This window comes from Peromyscus eremicus, chromosome 5 (genome assembly GCF_949786415.1).
Source record: "Peromyscus eremicus chromosome 5, PerEre_H2_v1, whole genome shotgun sequence".
In the NCBI taxonomy this organism is placed as follows: domain Eukaryota; kingdom Metazoa; phylum Chordata; class Mammalia; order Rodentia; family Cricetidae; genus Peromyscus; species Peromyscus eremicus.
In genome coordinates, this window is record NC_081420.1 from 25,849,207 (window position 1) to 25,871,252 (window position 22,046).

At 47.2% G+C, this 22,046-nt stretch overlaps 1 protein-coding gene across 2 annotated transcripts in view; it reads right to left on the bottom strand.

The window, feature by feature from the left end:
* The window catches only part of Rreb1 (ras responsive element binding protein 1), a 128,596-nt gene extending 106,817 nt beyond the window's left edge, over positions 1–21,779 (bottom strand). For both annotated transcript variants that reach the window (XM_059263157.1, XM_059263156.1), the window contains exon 1: positions 21,568–21,779. The gene's annotated coding sequence lies outside the window, so the exon portion shown is untranslated. The remainder of the gene's footprint in view (positions 1–21,567) is intronic.
* Between the last annotated feature and the right edge of the window lie 267 nt (positions 21,780–22,046).

A 22,046-nucleotide genomic window follows, 5' to 3' on the forward strand; every position in this document is an offset into this window, starting at 1 on the left:
AAACAGTTCAGTCTACACACTTGCCAGCATTGTTAGGAGGGCAGCAGAGAAAATGCACAGGACTTGTTCAACACTCACGACACCTGCTTCTTAAAAAAAAAAAAAAAAAGGCTGGGAAAAGCCATCCCTGGAAGAGCACTATGCTCCTAGTACCAGGCGCCAGGCAGAGAGTTTGCCCGGAGGGAGATCAGATGCAGGTGTTGTGAAACAGCAAACGCAACTGAATCTGAGTCACCCGGGGTGACGTCCAGAGTGTGTGGATTATGTGGGCCCTGGCTCTGGCTGCTTCTCTTTCAGGCACTTCCAGCTTTACCAGAGGCTGAGGAGGGCGAAGCAATGCAGTGCAGAGGGATTTACTACTGCTTTGCAGGTTTCTAGCGGAAGGCCAGTTAGCTGAAGAGGATCAAAATGATTTGGGGGTTATTACCAGTAAAAAGCCATAGATCCAGACTTGCCTTGCCCTGATGAGTGCAGGTAAGGAAGGCCTGAGTCCTTTTCTCCTTGTGGAGAGACACAGAGCCAGCAGCCCCAAAGCCAGAATGGAGAAAGTCAGGAGATAGGATCAGGTGCCGTGAGAAGAGCACTGAGACCCTGGGCAGGCCCAGGGTAGTAAGACCTGGTATCCTGGCTGACTGGCAGCTCTCTCCACATTACATGTGCAGGAAAGCTTTCCTACTGATACCCAAGCTCAACTGCCAACATTATAAACACAAAGCACCCTAGAAGAGCTTCCCAGACCAAAGGGAAATGAGCCCAAGCCTTCCAGGTAGAAGCCTAACTAGAACCCAGTTGCCTACTACCTAGCCACACCTTCCTCACACCTCTCCAAAGTGGCTCACCTGAATTGGGAGCTATCTAGTCCAGTATTAAGCGAGAGAATGTGAGTCAGCTTTTTAGCACGTCCACACTAAAAGGAAAGAATTCCTTGTGTGTGCACATCAGTGCAGTGGCTCAGAGCAATTAACATGCTAAGCACTCAGCTTAGTGCATCCCGTACCAGATGCCCTGGGATGTATTCTCTGCTTCAGGTTATGGTGGCCACACCAAAGCATCAATGTTCAAACCACATTCTCCTTCTTAAGGATGTTGTCCAGGCCCCAGGAGGACAGTCACTACTCTGCTCAAATCCTATGGTTCCTATGACCAGGAGCTGGAAAGGTTAACTTCTGCCCTACCTGACCTGGGCTCTAAGTAACCCAAACATAAGCCCTGTTATCTTCTAGTACATCATCTTCAACAGCACATTATACCCTGGACTTCCAAACCAACCTGCCTTCCCTTGCTGGGACCTCAGCTCCTGCTGGTGCTTTTCCTGGAAGTGCAGACCCAGTCCAGAGAGCCTCCCCGAACCCTGGCCTTCCCATGGGAACTTGGCTCGGGGTCCATAGCACTGTGGATTCCTTTCACAACATAGACTCCCCGAAGGCAAAAACCACCATGTTTCACCTGCCAAAACCTAAACCAAATGCCCTAAACACTACAGCTGCTCAATTAAGGCTATTTCAACTGGAGGTGAAGGCAATCAAATCGTATGTAATGCTCTCATCAAGCAATCATCAAGACACCTGAATTGAGTTAAGTAGTAGGCTGCTCTGGGGAACAAGGGGTAGAGAGATCATCCACTGTGCAAATGACAAAATGGCTGGGGGTGTAACTCATCGGAAGAGGGCACACCTAGCATGTGTGAGACTCCGAGTTTCACACCTAGGACCAAACCAACAAAAAACACCAGAAAAGAGAATTTTTATTCCTAAGACTATGGAAATGGGCCATAAAGCTTCCTGGGAAACCAGCATTAGCTGTATGATGTTAGAAACACCAGTGTCTCCAACCCCCAGTTTTCCTCCTTTAGAAGGAAGACAAAGGGGCTGGAGAGATGGCTCAGTGGTTAAGAGATGAACGCTCTTATGCACCCATGTGGCAGCTCACAACAGTCCTGGTAAATCCGGTTCCAGGATATGCAATAACCTCTTCTGACTTTCATTTGCACCGGGCATGCACATACTATACAAACATGTATGTAGGCAAAACAGTCACATGCATTCACCTAAAAGCAGTATTTTTGTTAAATAGAAGGGAGAGGAAAGCAGCTATATCCTGCCAGATAGTGATGAACATTGCACACGGGTCATTCCCCAACCACCTTGCCCCACTGGTCACATACACAAAAGGGACCTTGATCGGCATTCTCAGATGCCTTCCCCTATCCTGGTTCCCCAAAACCCTGCTTCAGCTTAGGAGGACCTCACTTCCTCCTGCATACTTGTAGCTCCACTGTTAAAAAACAAAACTAAGCAATAAAAGGTTGACAGCAACACAGAAAATCGTAAAACATATCAATGAGTTTCAAGTGATGAAAATAAGTAACTTGAAGGTGAAAATAAGTAACTTGAAGGTCTGTGTGCTGTCTGACCGGCCAAATTTACAAAGGCCTACACACATTTCCCCAGTCCTCTCAGGCGGCTCCTTTAGTCTGTTGCATATAAGCTTTGAAATGGATAACGTTAGGCCTATAAAAAAATTTTAGTGTTTCCTCCCCAGAGGACAGAGGACTCTGAAAACTTCACAGTCCAAGGGAACACTGTGTCTACAGTAATTATTAAGCCACTAATTGTCTGTGGAGCCTGCCAGCTGACATCTTTCACACCTACCAAGATACTTTAAAGCCCTGGACACAGCCCCCTTCCCTGGCTGCCTCATCTACATACAGTGAAGGAGGTGCAGCGGGGTCTGGAGCATCTGAGGAGCGTCTGAGGAGCATCTGTTTTATGAACAGACTGTTTCCACCAGAGGCGTTTAGCCCCTGAAGCATTGTGCTCCTATCAAGACTGTGAATTATCTGCTCACTCTTACTCCCAGCCTGCATTCACTCCATGAGGACTGACAGACCAGGTATCACAATAAATAAATGGTCCGCGTTAGACTCCTAGTAGTCACCTCCTTTGCTTCTCTTTGGGTGCTGGAAATCGACTCCAGAGCCTTGTGCCTATCAGGGAAATGCTCTAATACTGAGTGAGCCCCAGCACCAGCCCAACCATTGTAACATTTTTGAGTAGGGGAGGGGTTGAGTCTCTGTCTGCTCTCTAATGAACTTAAGTAAGTGCCAATTAGCAAAATACAATGAAAGAAGTTTAAACAGTGTCTGGTTGACTTCTATTTGCTACAAACAAATTTTCCCACCTTTCAATGATCTCTTCTTCTTTTTAAAAAACCTTTGCAGTGCTAGGGCAAACACCCTCCTGATAAGCTATACACCCAAACCCCTTAGTTATCACTTAACAGTGTTTGGCAAGAGAGTCCACAGTCTTGAAACGGAAGAGGACACCAAGCCGGACATGGTGGTATAGACACCTGCAATCCTAGGACTCAGGAGGCAGAGGCAGGAGGCCACTGCAAGGTCCATGCTAGTCTAGGACATAGGGAGCTGTAGGTCAGCCCAGTTACATCAAAGAAGATACCAAATTTCCCGTTGTGTTACACTTTGCTGAACATGGTGCCATCTCTCTTGCTTAATTTTCCTCTAGGGCAGTGGTTCTCAACCTCCCTAATGCTTTCAGTAATACAGTTCCTCATGTTGTGGTGACCCCAACTATAAAACTATTTGGTTGGAATTTTGCTACTGTGATGAAGCATAATGTAAATATCTGATGCGCAGGATATCTGATGCGTGATCCCCATGAAAGGGTCTTTCAACCCCCCCAGAGTCATGACCCACAGGTTGAGAAGCACTGCTCTAGGCTTAATAGTATTCTCCCAAGCACAGGCTGGTCCCACCATGACTTTACCTGAAAGTCCCTGAAAGCAGCTGACGCCTATGGCAGCCTGAAAAACCAAGTACCAGTCAATCTCTCTCACGTCTCCATCTACACGGTACCACCAAGCCCTCCAGTCTTCTCCAACTGTCTCATTCTATCCCCAGATCAGCTTCACATTTTCCTGCTTCAGTGTGTGCGTGGCTCTTTCAGCCGAGAAGTACATCTTGTTTTTCCTTCCCCACCTCCTTCTCCACATGGTAAACCCTTCATGGCTGAGGCCTCACTTCCTCTTTCCCCAGCCACTTCCCACTTGCATCTCTGCCACATGGTCTTGCCAGTTGCCAAGGGCTGTGGAAGTTTAAGTCAGGAACCATCAGGGTATCCTTGTCTTCCCAGAGCCTGGTACCTGGACTAGGTGACAAGGTAGGGTGCCCAACACAGGCAGGCTGATGGGACAAGCCACAGTTGAGAAACAAAGAGCACAAATTTCTCCTAATCCAATTTGCCTGTCACCGGACCTCCACTAAAATTATCAAACTGCCAAGAGCAAAATCACAAGGATTATAACAAGAGAGCACACAGGCAGGCCAGTGATAACTGAGCTGGCAGCACAGGGGTGGGGGGAACTAAAATTCTGTTGCCTCAAAACAATCCTCCTTCACAGACCCACCAGAAGCAATTCAGACCCAGTTCTACAACTTGTTCAGGCCCCCTGTAGAGAACAAAGCACTCTGGTGAGCCCCACCTCCCAAACACTGAAAAAGATGGGGTGTTCTCTGTCTCTCCTCCAATCCACAGGTCTCCTGTTAATGAAGCCAAACAGCTCAACAAGGTGGTTCAGGCCTCTGATCCCAGCACTGGTGAGTCCATGATACTTTTATGAGAGGCAGTTTAGCCGAGTGGTTAGCCAAGGCCCTGGAATCCACTTCACTGTGTGAATCTACTACACACTGCCTCTCCGGGTCTCAAATTCCTTATCTGAATCAGGGGGATAAGAATTGTACCTACATCATTGGATCCAAGAATTGTGAAGCATGAACAAAATGACGCAGGTGAAGAACTTGGGACAATGGTAACTAGAACGTTCTCAATACATATTAACTATGACTGCTGCTCCTACAACCATACCTAGAGTTATTTTACACAACAGACTAATGCCACCAAAAGGGTGAATTCCTACCCTATGGATAAAGTAGGGTTGGGAGAGAGAAGAAACAGGCCTTTCTCACTTATGCTGTACCTGGCTAATGCCTGGTATTCAGGTGAGCCTCACCAGTGATGTTTTCACTAACGGTGGCCTGGAACTGGAACACTGTTTGCTGAACTTCCCCAAGGTCCTCTAGACAGACTCATCTGTGGTATGAATACCCATGTGCTACTTTCTCCTGTTTTAAGACCAGATTTCTAGCTGGGTGTGGTGGTGTACAGGCGTTACCCTAGAACGTGGGCAGAGGCAGAAGGACCAGCCTATGTGTAGAGAACTACCCCCCACACACACAAAAAAGACTGCTTTCCTGTATTCAATCTTCTGCGGCGAAACAAGACACACTCTACTACAGCCGCTATCAGACTTCCTGAGACAAGGCAGCACAAACAGCGCTTCCAAACCAACAATCAAGTGAACCTTAGCTTTTTAAAATTACATTTTACTGATGTATTGTGTAGGGGGGTACGTGTGTGTGTGTGTGGGTGCACACAGGCCAGTTTCCGTGTGAAGGCCAAGACCACTTGCAGGAGTCAGTACCCTCCTGCCACCATGTTGCTCCCAGGAATCGAACCCAGGACATCAGGCTTCTTAGCCAGCACCACATCGTCACCCCTGCCACTGCTTTATCACCCATCATCCTTGAAGCCGCTTTGGAATAGAAGAACCTGACCAGCGTTAACCACTGACCGCCCCCCAACATACATACAACATTCCCTCTTCTTGGATACAAAATGATTCGGTCATGTGATCACAAACCATCCACTCTTACAGTGACAGTCACCAATGCACATAACACCATTATTCACCCACCGCTGCACCACGAGTCACTTCAAAAAAGAAAAAGTGTGTACTGGTTGTCCATGTTATTTTTTGTTTGTTTTCGAGACAGGATTTCTCTCTGTAGCTTTGGTGCCTGTCCTGGATCTTGCTCTGTAGACCAGGCTGGCCTCGAACTCAGAGATCTGTCTCCCAAGTGCTGGGATTAAAGGCGTGCGCCACCACGCATCCTCATTATTTATTAATCCTTTTCATCATTTTAATTTACTACTGCAAAGAAAATGAATTAACTTCTCAAAACTCACAGTTTTATATAATGAACTTACTTATGACTTATTTTGAAACTGAAAATACTTTCTTGCCAATTTTCATTGAAAATGGTAATGAAATGACATGACTTAGAGAATAATTAAGAATTAAAATTTCTGCCAGGTGCGATAACACCTTTAGTCTTAGCACTCTAGAGGCAGAGGCAGGAAAATCTCTTGAGTTCAAGGCCATAGTGAGACCCTGTCTCAAAAAAAAAATAATTTTTTAAAAAAGAATTTGCCAAAATTATACAAAGCTGGCAGAGAAAATTGCTTGTAATTCCCAATGTTTGAAACAAACTATAAGGCAAATGCTAAGGTGTGCTATGTTAAAATCAAGGCTGAATTAACACTGAAGTGGGCCTCCTGCCTTACTGAACCACAGAAACACATGAATTTCTTTCTTTCTTTCTTTCTTTCTTTCTTTCTTTCTTTCTTTCTTTCTTTCTTTCTTTCTTTCTTCCTTCCTTCCTTCCTTTCTTTTCTTTTCTTTTCTTTTCTTTTCTTTTCTTTTCTTTTCTTTTCTTTCTTTTTGGTTTTTCAAGACAGGGTTTCTCTGTGTAACAGCCCTAGCTGTCCTGAAACCCACTCTGTAGATCTATAGACCAGGCTGACCTTGAACTCACAGAGATCCACCTGCCTCTACCTCCGAGCTCTGGGATTAAAGGCATGCGCCACCACCGCCTGGCAGTAACACATGTATTTCAAGTGAGCTTTTTGTATAAGTTCTGAAATAAACCTGCTTTTGACTCACTTAAAATAAAAGAAACAAGCCAGGCGGTGGTGGTGCACACCTTTAATCCCAGCACTCGGGAGGCAGAACCAGGCGAATCTCTGTGAGTTCGAGGCCAGCCTGGGCTACCAAGTGAGTTCCAGGAGAGGCGCAAAGCTACACAGAGAAACCCTGTCTCAAAAAAACCAAAAAATAAAAAAATAAAAAAATAAAAAATAAATAAAAGAAACAAAGAGTAGAGGTGTGGCTTAGTGGCAGAGGATTTTCCTGGTGTGTACCTCCATTGACAGCACTCCAAAAATCAAGAAGCAAGAGGGATGCCCATCCCCATTCATGACTCTTCCTGCCGCACAGTACCAAACATGGACTGTACTTCAACATCACTTTTCTGAAGAAGAAGTACAAGTCTTTTCGTCACAGCTTTTTGTTTTGTTTTGTTTTTTGTTTTCCGAGACAGGGTTTCTCTGTGTAGCTTTGTGCCTTTCCTGGAACTCACTTTGGAGACCAGGCTTGCCTCAAACTCACAGAGATCCACCTGCCTCTGCCTCCCGAGTGCTAGGATTAAAGGTGTGTGCCACCACCCCCTGGCTGTCACATCTTTTTATTTATTTTTTTTAAAGACAAGGTCTCACTATGAAACCCTGGCTGGCCTGGAATTCTCTATGTAGACCAGGCTGGCCTTGAACTTAAAGATCTGCCTGCCTCTGCATTCTGGGCGTTTGGCTTAAAGGCGTGTACCACCACACCTGCCAGGCTAGCAAAAATTCCAGCACCACATTCAGGTAAGATAACAGTGGCTTTGGGTTCAGGAAAGGGCAGAGACACCCTCAGGTCACATCACGAGGAACTTCTAAATAAAGCTTGCTGAAATTTTAAAGCATTCACCTCATAATTTCATCAGTCTGCAGAGGTTTTCCTTAAAAGGCTTTCATTTCATCCTTAGGCAACAGATGGCCTAGGGTATCTGGAAGACAAGACACGCACACCTAAAATATGCTAGTGCCCCCGAAAGTCTGTTAAAGGACCCCAAAATAAGTGGCTACGAGTGGACTGCCCAAAGGTGGGTTTACATGCTTGTCCCCAAAACTTGGATCCTGAATGAACTACTGAACTAATAATGCAGACACTCATTACAAGGCGACTGTCTAGTGAGCGCCACCTACAACCAAATTAGATGGCCAAAGCCACGCATGTGTCAAGGTCATAGTGAGCTGAAGGCCCCTCCACTGTTTCCATAGTACCTTAAGAATCTAGATTTTCCAATTTTAAATTTCAAAATTTATTATTTTAAATCCAGCTTTATTTTTACCCCCTGCCAGGCATCTCCTAAGCTAATGTTTGTTTTGAAACAAGGTGGTATGCACCCCAGCTGGCCTTGTCATAATGTCGCAGGGGAGATGACCTTGAACCCTTCCTTGATCTTCCTTGCCTCCATCCTTCAAGTACTGGCTAGGTTACAGGCTCGGTACTGTGTCACAGTCTGCACAGGGGGATATTTCAATTTTTCTGTTTTGTTTTTGTTTTGTTTTGTTTTTTTGAGACAGGGTTTCTCTGTGTAGCTTTGGAGCCTGTCCTGGATCTCACTCTGTAGACCAGGCTGGCCTCGAACTCACAGAGATCCGCCTGGCTCTGCCTCCCCAGTGCTGGGATTAAAGGCGTGCACCACTACCGCCCGGCATGGCTATTTCAACTTTTAAAACTGCATAATTTGTGGTAGTGGGAGACTGAACTCAAGCTCCCCTAAGGAAAAAAAAAAAAAAAGAGAGTCGGGGGAAGGGTCTCTTCACATCCTCCATTCAGCTCTTTATCAAATACAGGCCTGAGGAAAAGTTCGGTTTCAGTTGTAACGCTATTTATGGACCAGTGATGTAAAAACATGCAGGATCCCAAGCAAAAGATGGAAAAGCATGTACTTCCTAGTGTGGGACCAGAGCTGCCCGGAGTCCTAAGGGATACACCTTTAATCCCAACACTGAGGAGGCAGGTGTATCTTTGTAAGTTCAAGGCCAGCCTGGTCTAAAGAGTGAATTCCATGACTGCCAAGGCTACATACAGAAACCCTGTCTCAAAAAACCAGAAAAAAAGAAAAAGACTGAGAACAGTGAAAAAGCCATCACCTCTGAGGCTTAGTGGGCTTACCTGAGGTTAATTAATATTTGAACGGCCTCAGAGAAAAACACTGATGAGCCTTCTCTGTGAGGCCATCTTACAGGTGGGCCCAACTCAGGCACAAGGGGTGGCTGTGTAGACGTGTACACCCGCTTCCCCAGGAAGCAAGAGTCCTCAGTAGGACATGGCTGGCTACTTGCTGCTGGCTTAGCCCCGGAACCCCATGGAACTTTCTGAGAGTCAGATTGCCGTTCTTCTCCTCATGGCAAGAGCACAGGGAACACGCCTGCATGCCAGTCTCCAGTGTGTACCAACTCAGCAGAAAACACTCTGCCTGGTTCTAAAAAGACTTCTGTTAGCTAGGGAAGAAAATCGGCACAGTAGAGACCTGAAGGATACCTGGGTGATGGGTGGTGAGTCTGCCATCACCGAGTGTATGGATACCAGCCAGACAACCACTCTGAAGGGGCAAGTTCCTCCTCCCTTGTGGAATTCCAAGGTTCAACCTTTGTCTTTGGCACCCACAGATCTAAGGGAGAGCCCAGTACACACACAGCAGATACACAAGTTTACTGACAAATAAAATATTGATGCAACTACCAAGAAGACAGCGAGGGCATTGAGTGACCCCTGGGGGACTTCACGTGCTTCTAATGAACAACTAAGTTAGAAAACCAGGTCATGAAAAGGGCCCCGATCTGAGCAATACTGAAGAGTCCTAGTCTGGGTACCTTACCTAAAGCCTCTTCCCATGAGCGCTTTGCTCCTAAACCAAACACAGTAAAAGCAGAATGAATGAAAACTCACCAGCTCTTAAGTGTTGAACGTACAGGGCAGGTGAGGTAGCTCAGTGGGGGACCACGCTCGACACCAAACCTGTCCACCTGAGTTCAGTCCTAGGGATCCACATCATCTCAAGAGAGAATTGATTCCCAAGTTGTCCTCTGACCTTAACACTCACAAATAAATAAATGCGCTGGGCGGTGGTGGCGCACGCCTTTAATCCCAGCCCTTGGGAGGCAAAGGCATGCAGATCTCTGTGAGTTCCAGGCCAGCCTGGTCTACAGAGTGAGCTCCAGGCCAGCCTGGTCTACAGAGTGAGCTCCAGGCCAGCCTGGTCTACAGAGTGAGCTCCAGGCCAGCCTGGTCTACAGAGTGAGCTCCAGGCCAGCCTGGTCTACAGAGTGAGCTCCAGGCCAGCCTGGTCTACAGAGTGAGCTCCAGGCCAGCCTGGTCTACAGAGTGAGCTCCAGGCCAGCCTGGTCTACAGAGTGAGCTCCAGGCCAGCCTGGTCTACAGAGTGAGCTCCAGGCCAGCCAGGACTGTTTCACAGAGAAACCCTGTCTCGAAAAACAAAACAACAAAAATACAATTTAAAACAACAATAATACTTTATGTGTACATCTCATCTGAATACAATTCAAAAGCTCAGATCATGGACAACGAAGTTCCTGTTCCCTTTAAAAATCAGGAAACTAAAAAAGAAAGGAGGTAAAAAAAGAAAGCCATTCAACTGCTCCCTCTAAGAGTCTACCTGACGTCCCCTCTCTCATCATTACGACATTTCACGCTTCATCTATGCTGGGGACATATTTTTTAAATAAACAGTACAGGTAAAGGAAAATGTAATTTCTAAGAGATGAACATAAAACCTAGCTGTCACCTACCTGCCACTCTATTCCTTGTCTTTTCCTTCCTTAGGGACAGTCCCTCTTCCAATCCCCGGGCCTTGGAGCAAGTTGTCCTCTGAAGTACTCGCACAAACGTCACTTCCACAGGATGCCTTTCCTGGCCTGTCACCCAGAATCCTCCACTGACCGGCCTCCCTCCCTCTTCATGTTAATTTATGGCCCAGACATCAATCACACGTTGCTGACCATGCCTCTCTGTATGTAAATGTGTCCTCTTCAAGGCTAACAGGTCTTTCTCTCCCTAACTAAAACTGGTGATCATCAGTATCTTCACAAAGTAAATAAACATTTATGCATATTAGAATACATAAAAAAAATACCATGGGATTCGTAAAAGTGATGAAAAACTACCTGTTTTCCAAAGAGACTGAATTGATACTGAATTGGCTGATACAATATTTAGTTGAGGTTTTTTGTTGTTGTTGTTGTTTTTAAACTGCACAGCGACATTTATTGTTCCAGCCTGAAAAAACATCCCTTTGAAATTTCACACAGCAAAGCAAGTTAAAAACTTCACTCATCAAATAAATGATAATTTAAACACGAACTTGCTAAAGAAACCTCATCACAACAACGTTTTAGAGCCTGATCATTTAAGTCCATGGGACCATTCGGAATTATAATCTGCAAGCCGTTTCCCTACAACAAGAAGGAGAAACATGTTTCCTTGACTCAGGTGACACACAGAAAAGAAATCATGATTTTTTTTTTCTTTTGCTGTAACATTTGCCAAGCATCTGCAAGTTCATCACCAACAATGCAGTCAATGGCTAACGATCCAATTCAGAGAAGTGTAAACTATGCTTGGTGTTCAGGTGTGGTGTCCCAGCACTCAGATTTAAGGTAACCTTGGGACCAGCCTGTCCTACACAGTGAAATCATGCCTCATGCCTCAAAAAAAAAAAAAAAAAAAAAAAAAATTATGTAAAACGGCAAAGCTATAACCCAGAGGCAGAGGTGCTTGCCTAGCATGTGAAGTGCTCTAAATTCAGTACCCAGCACTGCACACAAAGGTAAATTATACTTGATTTCAAACTTCAAGTGCTTAGCCAAATACAGATTTAATTAACCATTCTATGGGAACCACTTTGAGATGTTCACTGAACATTTCTATAAAGTCATTCTCCAAACAATTAAATGTCCTACAGTAAAAGAGAAAATGGCTTTTCAAAATCTACTTTCTATGCTGGGCAGTGGTGGTGCCCACCTTTAATCCCAGCACTCCGGAGGCAGAGGCAGGTAAATCCCTGAGTTTTAACATTCTGGTCTACAGAGTGAGTCCTAAGACAGTCAGGAATACACAGAGAGAAACCCTGCCTCAAAAATAAATAAAATTTGCTTTGTAATCCCAGTACTTCTAGGCAGAAGCAGGTGGATCTCTGTGAGTTTGAGGCCAGCCTGGTCTATACAGAAAGTTCCAGGGCAATCAGGACTACGTAGAGAGACTCTGTCTCAAAAAACAAAAATTTTACTTTCTCCATCAGAAAGGAATTCAGTTAAAATTAAAAGTTAGCACAGCTGATTGCAGCTGCCAAATCTCAGTTTGACCTACAGCTAGCGGGTGTTTAAGACTGAAAGTGTGAATGTAGTACTGAGGGACAAAACCATGTCCTTGCATATGGCAGTATCAAAAACTTCATCCTTAAAAAGGATGCTGTAAATTTCTGTTCTTTAATGTTTGGCTCTTTGGTGGCGCTCGCTCTCTCTCTCTCTCTCTCTCTCTCTCTCTCTCTCTCTCTCTCTCTCTGTGTGTGTGTGTGTGTGTGTGTGTGTGTGTGTGTGATTATTTAGCAAGGAAACCCATGGCCAGAGTTTTATATTATGGTTTGTTTTTCTTGAAACAGGGTATCATGCACTCTAGGCTTGCCACAAACTAACTATATAGCTGAGGATGGCCTTGAACTTCTGGTCCTCCTGTCTCCATTTTCTGAGTTCTGAATATCAAATGGAGGGCTTCCTGGATGCTAAGCAAGTGCTCTACAAACTGAGCCACCATGATGTGTTTTTAAAGCCCGACTCCAGTTCCCCAGGATCCTCTCATTTCTAGACAAAGTGTGTATCTTTTTAAGAAGGTTAAAACTGAGATGATTTTGTGTATTCAGAAGCATTTGTTCCATAGCAATTTCAGTCAGCATAAAGAACAGTCCCCTAATCGCCAGGCGGTGGTGGCGCACGCCTTTAATCCCAGCACTCGGGAGGCAGAGCCAGGCGGATCTCTGTGAGTTCGAGGCCAGCCTGGGCTACCAAGTGAGTCCCAGGAAAGGCACAAAGCTACACAGAGAAACCCTGTCTCGAAAAACCAAAAAAAAAAAAAAAAAAAAAAGAACAGTCCCCTAAAATAATGACAAGTCTTCATTCCTATGGCCTATATATAACTAATATCTACCAAGTGTGTGTACGCATACACACACAAATGAAGAAGGAATGAAGGAAGATCCATATCCTGTATGTTTCTGGTTTGGTGTTTTAAGTCCAAGGAGTAATGGGGGGAAAAGAAGTTGAATTATACACAGACCAACACTCCCATTAACTCATACCACTAATGAAGCAAAACTCTAACTAAGCAGAGAAAATGGGCCCACTCACTGGAGCTCTGAAATGCTCTCGTCTTTGATCTGGGTGCCCATCTCTCCTATTTAATGTAAACTTCAAACCAAGAGCCATGAAAAGTGGTTATAATTAGTAAAGGCCCCAGTGTGACAGCTTTTAGAGCAACTAAGCATTCAATTTTTTTTTTCCTCTTTCAAATGAAACTGAGCCAACTTTTATTTTAGGATTTCAGAAATCCAAGACTTTCCCACCAATGTGCACCTAGAACCAAACCTTGGCATGATGGGTGTGCAGAAAAACGTGCATGGCTCTTTCCCTAGCTGCATCTGTAGCACTACTTAGGCCTCGGCTCCAAATTCCACGTGGCTCTTCTCCAAAATCTACTGGTTTCTGTATCAGAACTCAGCACATGCTAAGGCATGAGCACCAGCTAAGCAATCATCAGGCTAGATACTAGGGATGGGAAAAATGTTCCTGAGGTGGGAAAACATGGGGGTGGGGTGGGGGTATTCTATAAGGAGGACATAATAGTCCCCAGAAGACAGGGTTTGGGTTGTTTTTTTTTTTTAAAAAAAAAAAAAAAAAGGTAAGAAAGAATTCTAGCTGGAAAAGAGCTGGGGACACCCAGGAAGAACAGCAGCCCATTTGAAAGCACGGAGAAATGGCTCAGCATGGCAGTGGTGAAGAGGGACAGGCAAGAGCTGAGGCCAGAGATTGCATGTGGAAGCAGCTGATGGAGGTCCTGGTGGGCCATGTGAAGGCACTTGGATGTCTTCCTGGAGACACAAGCAACCACGGGATGTTTTTAAGCCGACAATACACACCACTCTGTGGACAATGCAGGGTAGACTGCAGGAGGCAGGAACTGGTGACAGGAAATTAACTTGAGACATTTGCAACACCACGAGGGCCTCTGCCCTTTGGAGGGACAGGCACGGAAGACAGGGAGGTAGGTGGACAGCCTGGCCTGGCCTGGCCGTCTGGGGACACGACACAGTGCAGATCCCTTTCTAGAAGGGAGGGAGATGACTTTCATTTTTACAAGTACCTGCAGGGCGAGGTGCCTGAAGGTTCCAGCTTGGGCAAAGCCGTAAAAAGAAAGAGCTGGGAGTTGCCGGTTCAGAGGTGAGAGAAGAGGACAGGAAAACACCCAAAGGCTGGAGGCGTTCAGTCCCAGGTAAGGGCCTGAAAGGTGGCTGCTGAGCTGTGGCACTGTGTGCCCTGGGCACAGCTGGTCCACTGGTGTGAGAGATGGAAGCTATGGTCCTGAGGCACACAGAGGGACTGGGAGCCCAGGGCATCACAGTCCTTCCTGTTTGAAACACTGGCTCCTTTACCCTCAGGGCTCCAGGCCTTGCCTGCTGCCACCGGTGTGAGAGGCACAGGGTGGTAGCAGAGGAGGACAAGGGAAAGGGTTAAAGCCAGGGGTGTTTGTATCTCTCTCCTGCCACTGCTAGACATTTCCTTCTGGGGTCGCAAGCACATACAATAACTGTCCCTCTACCCTCACCCCTGTGCTCGCTCCTTCTTACCTCTCTCGCCTATCTTGCCATGGGATAACCCACCCCCTCTCAAGATGTCTGGATCAAAGACCGGGCTCAGATAGATAGATAATTATGTAAGAATTTTACAAAAATTCGAGAAGCAAAATGAAGAGAGACAGAGTGCCCAAAAGCATCAAACAAGTAAGGGCTAGTTCAAACACTTAAAAAAAAAAAAAAAAAAAGGGTATATTCCACATAACTTACAAAATGAGGGAGACCTGCCAGTGTGGCTGCAGAGTGATGGGAGAGCGGAGCCACCTCTGGGAGCGGCTTCCTGTCAGTGCATCTAGGTTGTTTTAGAAGCAGTTGAGTCCTGGAACTTACTACCGGGGTTTTCAAATGTATTTAACACAAGTCAACATTTTCACCACCCCCCAACTGTCCGTGAAACTTTGAACCTGCCAACCGAGCTCCCTTACAGGCATGCCATGAAGAGCTTACCTACTTTATGGGATTCTGCATCTCCCCACAAGATGCATGCAATATGGAGTGCACATTCAGCTTGTGTGTGTGGCACAACTACTGTACCATCCACCCCCCTTTTCCTTGGTGGTCCTAGGGATCAAACCCAGGGCTCAGCAGGGCAGAGCTGCACCCTCAGCCCAACCACCGGAAGGTAGACCTTTCCACCCTGGCTCCTGGACACACGGGGAGATGAATAATCAAGTCTCCATTGCATATGAGTGGAGGGAGGCTGCCCTGCATTGCTGCCCTGCAGGAAGTGTATTAGCATCTGGTCTCCTTCCTTGAAGCCAACAGAATCCCTCCCCAATGGGGCTGGGAAGTGGTCACAGTAAAATATACCCAGACACCGTTACAACCAACAGGCGGTCAGCCATGCCTTTGATGGTGAGTAAGTCCTAAGGCTGCCTCCTGGACTTCTCTTAAAGCTCATCCTTAAGTGAACCCCATTAAGAAGAATCTGCTGGTTGTGCCTGCTCCCCACCCTGGAAGCAAAAATGCAGTGTGTCATTTCCCCTATTTCTACCCCACTCCCCGCTTTAAGAGAAATTTCTAGGTAAATTCAGTCAAAGGTAAAGGAATTGTAAAAAAATCCTGGGAAGGAAATCTGGACTGGACACCCACAAAACGTCTTGAGCTCAACTTTCTTCCATATACACCACTTTCTTCCATATATAGATTTTGAGTTTCTAGAACATTAATTTCACCCTCCCAACAATGCCCTGAGGTAGAAACGCCACTGAAAAGATGTGTATAATCACACTCAGCAGCAGTAACGCTGCTAGTGGGCTGTTTGTTTGTCTGAATTAATTCTCTGACACCTTCAAATTCAAGCAGAGAATTACTTCTAAAAGGGTCCGGCCTCATTTTCAAACACCACCAAGAGAGAAATCCACAGTATATAGGAAATGCTAAGTCCTCTGAGGCCAGGCTGCTTTCAACCAGCAGTGAGGAGTCAGAGGTCAGGATGGACCTAGCTGTAAATCTGTGCTGTTCTGAGTTTAAACTTAGAATATTTGGCCGGGCGGTGGTGGCGCACGCCTTTAATCCCAGCACTCGGGAGGCAGAGCCAGGCGGATCTCTGTGAGTTCGAGGCCAACCTGGGCTACCAAGTGAGTTCCAGGAAAGGCGCAAAGCTACACAGAGAAACCCTGTCTCGAAAAACCAAAAAAAAAAAAAAAAAAAAAAAAAAAAAAAAAAAAAAAAAAAAAAAACTTAGAATATTTGCTAACTGTCTTCACAAAAAGAGGCTGAAACTTAGTCCAAGAAGCTACACCCAAATAAAAAAAAAAATTAAAAAAAAAAAAGGAGATGTAAAAGTAATTCAACAACTGGCCCATCAAACGCTTTTGTAACACTCCTTCCCCAGTCTTGGAAAAGGGGGTAAAGGGATGAAATACCAAGCAAGCTCAGGGGAAAAACAAATAGAGCATTTAAAAGCTTTATCTAATTACCCCCACTGAGACTTTTTCTCTTCAGTCTGGCTGTCTGACAGAGCCAGTGGGGGTTTTCATTCTCTTTCTCCACCGTGAGTTCCACCGTCCTCAAGGAGCCCTCAGGTGAATCGCCGCCGAAGCGGCCAGTCCCCAGGCCCCGGCCTTTACGGAGGTTTTCGAATTCTCTTAGCATTAGTTGCTTGAATCATACAGAACAAACAGTCTCCACCCTCTCCCACTGCTTTGTCTGAAGCGCCTATTCACCAGCAGTCACCTTTACTGATGGGCAGACGGCTAACCTGCAGCCTGCAGGCCCATCAAAGCAGGATGCAGGATCCCAGCTCCCTGTCCCCTCCTCCCTACCCACCCACCCCGCTTCAGCTGCCAACAAGCAGGGTGAAATCTCCAGGCATGCTCGGCTGCCCTTCAGACCAAGTTGGGCACCCCAGGAACGTGACAAGAGAGACCTTGAGAAAAGCTGGGCTGATGACAGAGCCCAGCAAGACTAACTGCTAACGAGGAAAAGCTCCTCCCCACCTTCCTCATTCTTCTACCTCTGCAGTAAAGAAAACACCAGCAGACAGGTTTCCTTTCCTGGGTCGGCTTGCCATGTGGGAGTGGGGAAAATTAAAAGTAAGCGATGCATTTCAGAAAGCACATCTCATGCCTTCCTCTGGGTTCAGATGGTACACCTTTTTACCTCTGATTTATCCTCCACCCCTGGGCATGGCAAGCATTCTTTGACCCCTGCATTTAAGAGAGAGACTTGATGGGTTCTACTCAAGAATTACAGTCTAAATCTAAAAATTGAGAGAAAAGAAACGAGGAAACCTGTCAATCTCTCAATTATATTTGAATATAAAAAATATGACTCAACAAGGCCTGTTTGATGGATCAGAAAGACATATAACCTTGAGGCAGGGGAGCTTCTACTTTGCAGCAGGTCTGACACTCAACAGAAGTGGTAGTTTCCAGCCACCAGTTCAACCCAACCTGCATCTTCCATCTCCAGGAAAACCTTCCAGAACCTTGTAACACACTCAGGGCAAAATGCAAACCACAATACTTTTTGCCTTCTAACATCTGCTCAGTCCTTCCAAATATATTCTAAACCCAGAATAACTGTTTTTTAAAAGGTTATCTATGAGCTGGATTGAATAAAAAGAGCCACAGAAGTAGGGTAACATGGACCAGGGAACAGTCACATCCACGTCTAATTCAGGAGGAAAGAAAGCTATTGTCTCCTCATCAGGAGACAATACTGTAGTTACTATTGATACTATATTGCACTTCTATCTTTTGAAGTGCAAATAATTTTAATATAAAACAAAAGCAAAACACCACTTTGTGGATTATGTAGAATTTCCAAAACAAACATAAAAATCTGTTATTAATTCGAAAGCAGGTGAAATCACACACACATTAACAAGGGGGAAGTTCAACCTCTTAACAGACAAGAAAGTCATCCCAGACAAGCTGCCATTTGATACCACAGCACTGGGTCAGAGAATACTGAACTTCAATTAAAGACACTTACAAAAGAAAGACTATTTAAATAACAACAACAAAAACCAACTTTAACATCCTACCTTCCTAGGTGAAAAAACATGGAGGATTCAGAAATTAATTAAACCTAGTAAATAATGTAAAACAGGGAAGGACTCCCTTTCAAAAAAGCTTCGGTTAATTTTAGCATCCTTCTGTTTAGCTGCTTAGCAACCCTTATCCTATGACCTTCTAAGCACCACCTACTTTTCAGAAGGATAATGAATAGAAACATCAAAAGGACCCACTTCTCACTGCTTCTACAGGGCCTGTTTAGCCAATTTTTGTAAAAGTTTATATTAACTATGCCATGCAAAACCCTAAGAGGATAGAATTTTTCAACTTCATTAACCAGGAAATGTACTTAGCTGAAGCTGTTAAGTGATGTTAGCAAGTGAGCACACAATAGCAAGAAAGACTTCCAAACTGACCTAGGAAGTGAACCAACACAGCAGTTCAAAACAGAAAAGCAAAAAACAGAAGTTTGCTAACAGCTGCTAGCCAGTGTCTGACTTAGGGCAGATAACCAATAAACAGCTGCTGATCAGATGAGGACTAATAACACTTAGGCTTTATTTTCCTCCTTCCACACTCAAGTACCTGTACTGGATGCAAATAAGCTCTCTTGGATAGTTCTGCCTGAACAAATCTAAAATAAAGGCCCCTTCCATCAAAAGGTCACTTGTTTGATGATGTAAATGGTTAGGAATGGATGCACCACCTGTACCAGCTGAGTCAGACAAATGCTCCCCATCACGTCTATGGTGTGGGTGCTGTCTGAGTTTCTGATGAGAAATAAAGTGGTATCCAGGGAAACGCCGAGAATAATATTCCATGTACCACTGAGCATCAGCAGCATTTCTTAGGAGTAAACGCTTTCTTGAAAACCAAACGCCCTGAAAAGACAACCAGCTTACTTTAAAAATACTTTGTTAAGATTGTGACAGTGCAAGTTAACTAACCGGAAAGGGAGACAGGGAAACAACTAAATCAAAGTACCCCTCTCTCCTCTTTCTTTTGTAAAAACTGAGAGAGGCATTTTTTTCATACATTTAAAACTTGATTAGAGCCATTCAAATGTTTAATTCATCAGTGTAACCAAATACATCAGAGCAAGACCCATCAGTAGATACCCCAATTGGCAGAGGTAAAACAAAACAAAACAAAAAAAATCAACTCCAAATCTCTAAAACGAGTCCACCCTTGCACATAATGTTTGAAGAGTATACTGAACTCTTTCCACAAAAACTATGGCTTCTTTGAGCACGCACAGAATTTTCTTAAGAGTTTAAACCAAGACGAGCCTCCAACTCAGACTTCCGGGTTAAATTATCCTGGAAACTATACCTGCCTACTCAAGAAAGCATCAAACTTAGAGGATGTGAAAAAACATCAACACATTCTTTTCTTGGCTGTTCTCATTTCTCCACCTTCCACTCCAATTAACTATTGCACAACACACTCGCACTCAGACACAGACCACCATATTATCTGAAAAAGTAATCTCACAACCAGAGGATGCACAAGCACCAAGTCAGCCAACTTCCAACATCCAACAGGCAAACTTTCTTCCCATAAGCTTTAGCAAGGATATGCCTAGCTCTAAACTCTAAAACAAGACCGAGGGCTGAAAACCTGAAGGCAGGGTTTTCAACATCCCCAAAAGGTTGTTTTTTATTCACCCCTGTATCGGTCTCCACCACCACCACTACCAGCATCCCCCAAAGAAGAAAATCCCCTCCGAAGTGCCCCGAATGTGTGCTGCTGCTGGCTCTGAAGCCGTGTAGAATTTCGTAATGGAATGTGAACTGCTCGTCCGGATCTGGGCTCACGTTCTATCTCTTAACCAGTAAGGAGCGAGGGAGGGCAAATCTGCTGAGCAAGGAGAAATAACTTTCCTCCTCTTTTATAACCCATCACGGATGCACCGAGGACGAGGGACGCAAGTTGCATGCGGCGCCTGTCAAGTGGCCGAGCCCGAGCCCAGTGGGGTCCCCGCGCCCCTAGACCTCGGCCCGCTGCCCGCGGGCACCGTCGCCGCGCCCCGCACTCACCCGGGGCTGGAGAGAGGGTCACATCCTCGACGCGACCCTGGCCCTGTACAGAAAAACACACCACCTCCCAAGGAGGGGGCCGGCGACGGGAAGGACCTCCCCTGCTCCTTAGCAACCATTAAGGTCGCAGTTTCCTAAGAGACCGCGAACCGGGTGGGGGAGCGGGGAGCTGGGCCTGATTGGGGGGGGGCGCTGACTCTCGACGTCGTCGGTTCCCCCCACCACGGTCCCCAGCTTCCCCCACCCTCCTTGCTCGGCGGTGCGGGCCCGGGTGTGAGGAGAAAGCGAAGCCCCAGAACTCCAGAAAAATTGGTCCAGCGGGCGGCGGACAAAAGTTTCCTAGCGCGCTCCACAGCTGGGCGGTGGGGCGGGCGCCGGCCCCGCCTCGGATGCTCCCGGCCTCCTTCCTGTGCTCGTGACGGCGCCGGGCGCGAGCCCCCCCTCCGCGATGCAAGCTCGCCCCAAGCCGGGGGCTCCCCCAAAGCTCGTACCCACTCAGCCTCAGAGTCACCAACAATACGTGTCGGCTCGGCCCCGGTCGCCGCCTCCCCTCCTCCTCAGCGACGGTGGTCGCCCGCAGCCCCGCAGCTAGCCGAGAGCCCGCAGAGGGCGCGGGGCTGCTTGCCGCCCCTCCGGGCCGGCGCCGTCCGCCCGGGAGGATCAAAGTCCGCAGAGCAGGGCGCGGCGGATGCTCCCACTGAGCAGCCCCGAACGCTCAGCCCCCGCGCCTTGCACCCCGGGTGGGCACCCCCGGATACCTTGCGGTGGCGGGCGGGCTCCGTCATCTCCGTGCTTCCCGACCCGAGAGAGACTAGAAAGTATGTAGGAGAAAAGTTTCCCCTCCCACATGGGGGGGGAGGATGTCGGGGGAGAGAGGGCGGAAGATGGAGAGCAGCGCTGGGAAGATGTTTCTGGCCCGCGGTGCGCGCACCATCCGAGTCCCGGCGGTACTGGTTAAAAATAAACTCGGCGGCGCGGGTCGGGCCGGATTCCTGCGCTCGGACAGCTAATATGGATGCGCATCAGGTCCTGCTGGCGGGGCGCTGCGGCGGCTCGCGCAGGGAGCTGGTTGGCAGAGCCGGCGGCTCGGGAAGGGGAAAGGAGCGGAGGAAGGGGAGGAGGAGGAGGAGGAGCGGCCGGGCGCGCAGCCCGAGGGGAGAGGGCTGCCCAGCTCATCCCGGCCGCCCCTACCCCGCACCCCCAACCGAGCGCATGCTGCGCGGCGTGGGGCGCGCGGGTCCTTTCTGCCAAACGCCGAGTTTCAGAAGTACACCGCTCTCTGCACACTTCGCCCTCCCCATCCCCAAAAAGTTCTTTAAAAGGTCGCTCCGGCAGTGCCCCGGACATCTCGCAGGCACCAGAGTGCCGCAAGCGGGGACCCGGGACGCGTACTTACGGCCCGGCAGGGTGCTGGGCTCCCAGGCATGATGCAGTGGGGACCGGTGGGCTTCGGGGAGAGAACGAGGAGAGATGCAAACTTGTTCCGGAAAAGGAATCAAAATGGCGTTTCTGGATGTGCAAAGTTCATCAACTCCGCAGTCACTTCCCCTCCTCCTTTTCTCCCATAGGGAGGGAGGTGGGCGAGGAGCTGGCGACCCCGTTGCCCAAGCCGTCTTCTCGGCCCCCGCCACGGCCCCCCGCCCCGCTTCCTCGCCCGCACGCTCAGAGACTCGCTCTCCCCCTCTCACCCTGATAAGTAGACACATCACGTGTTGCTCCTGCGAGTCTCCTGGGGACGTGTTACAGAGCTGCCGCGGCAGCCGCGGCGGCTTGAGCTGGGGGAGTCGGGAGGACCGCGGTACCCGGCTGTCCCTGTCGTCACCCCCGCCTCAATTTTAGCTAGGCAACCGCAGTTGCCACTATCCCAGGATGGAT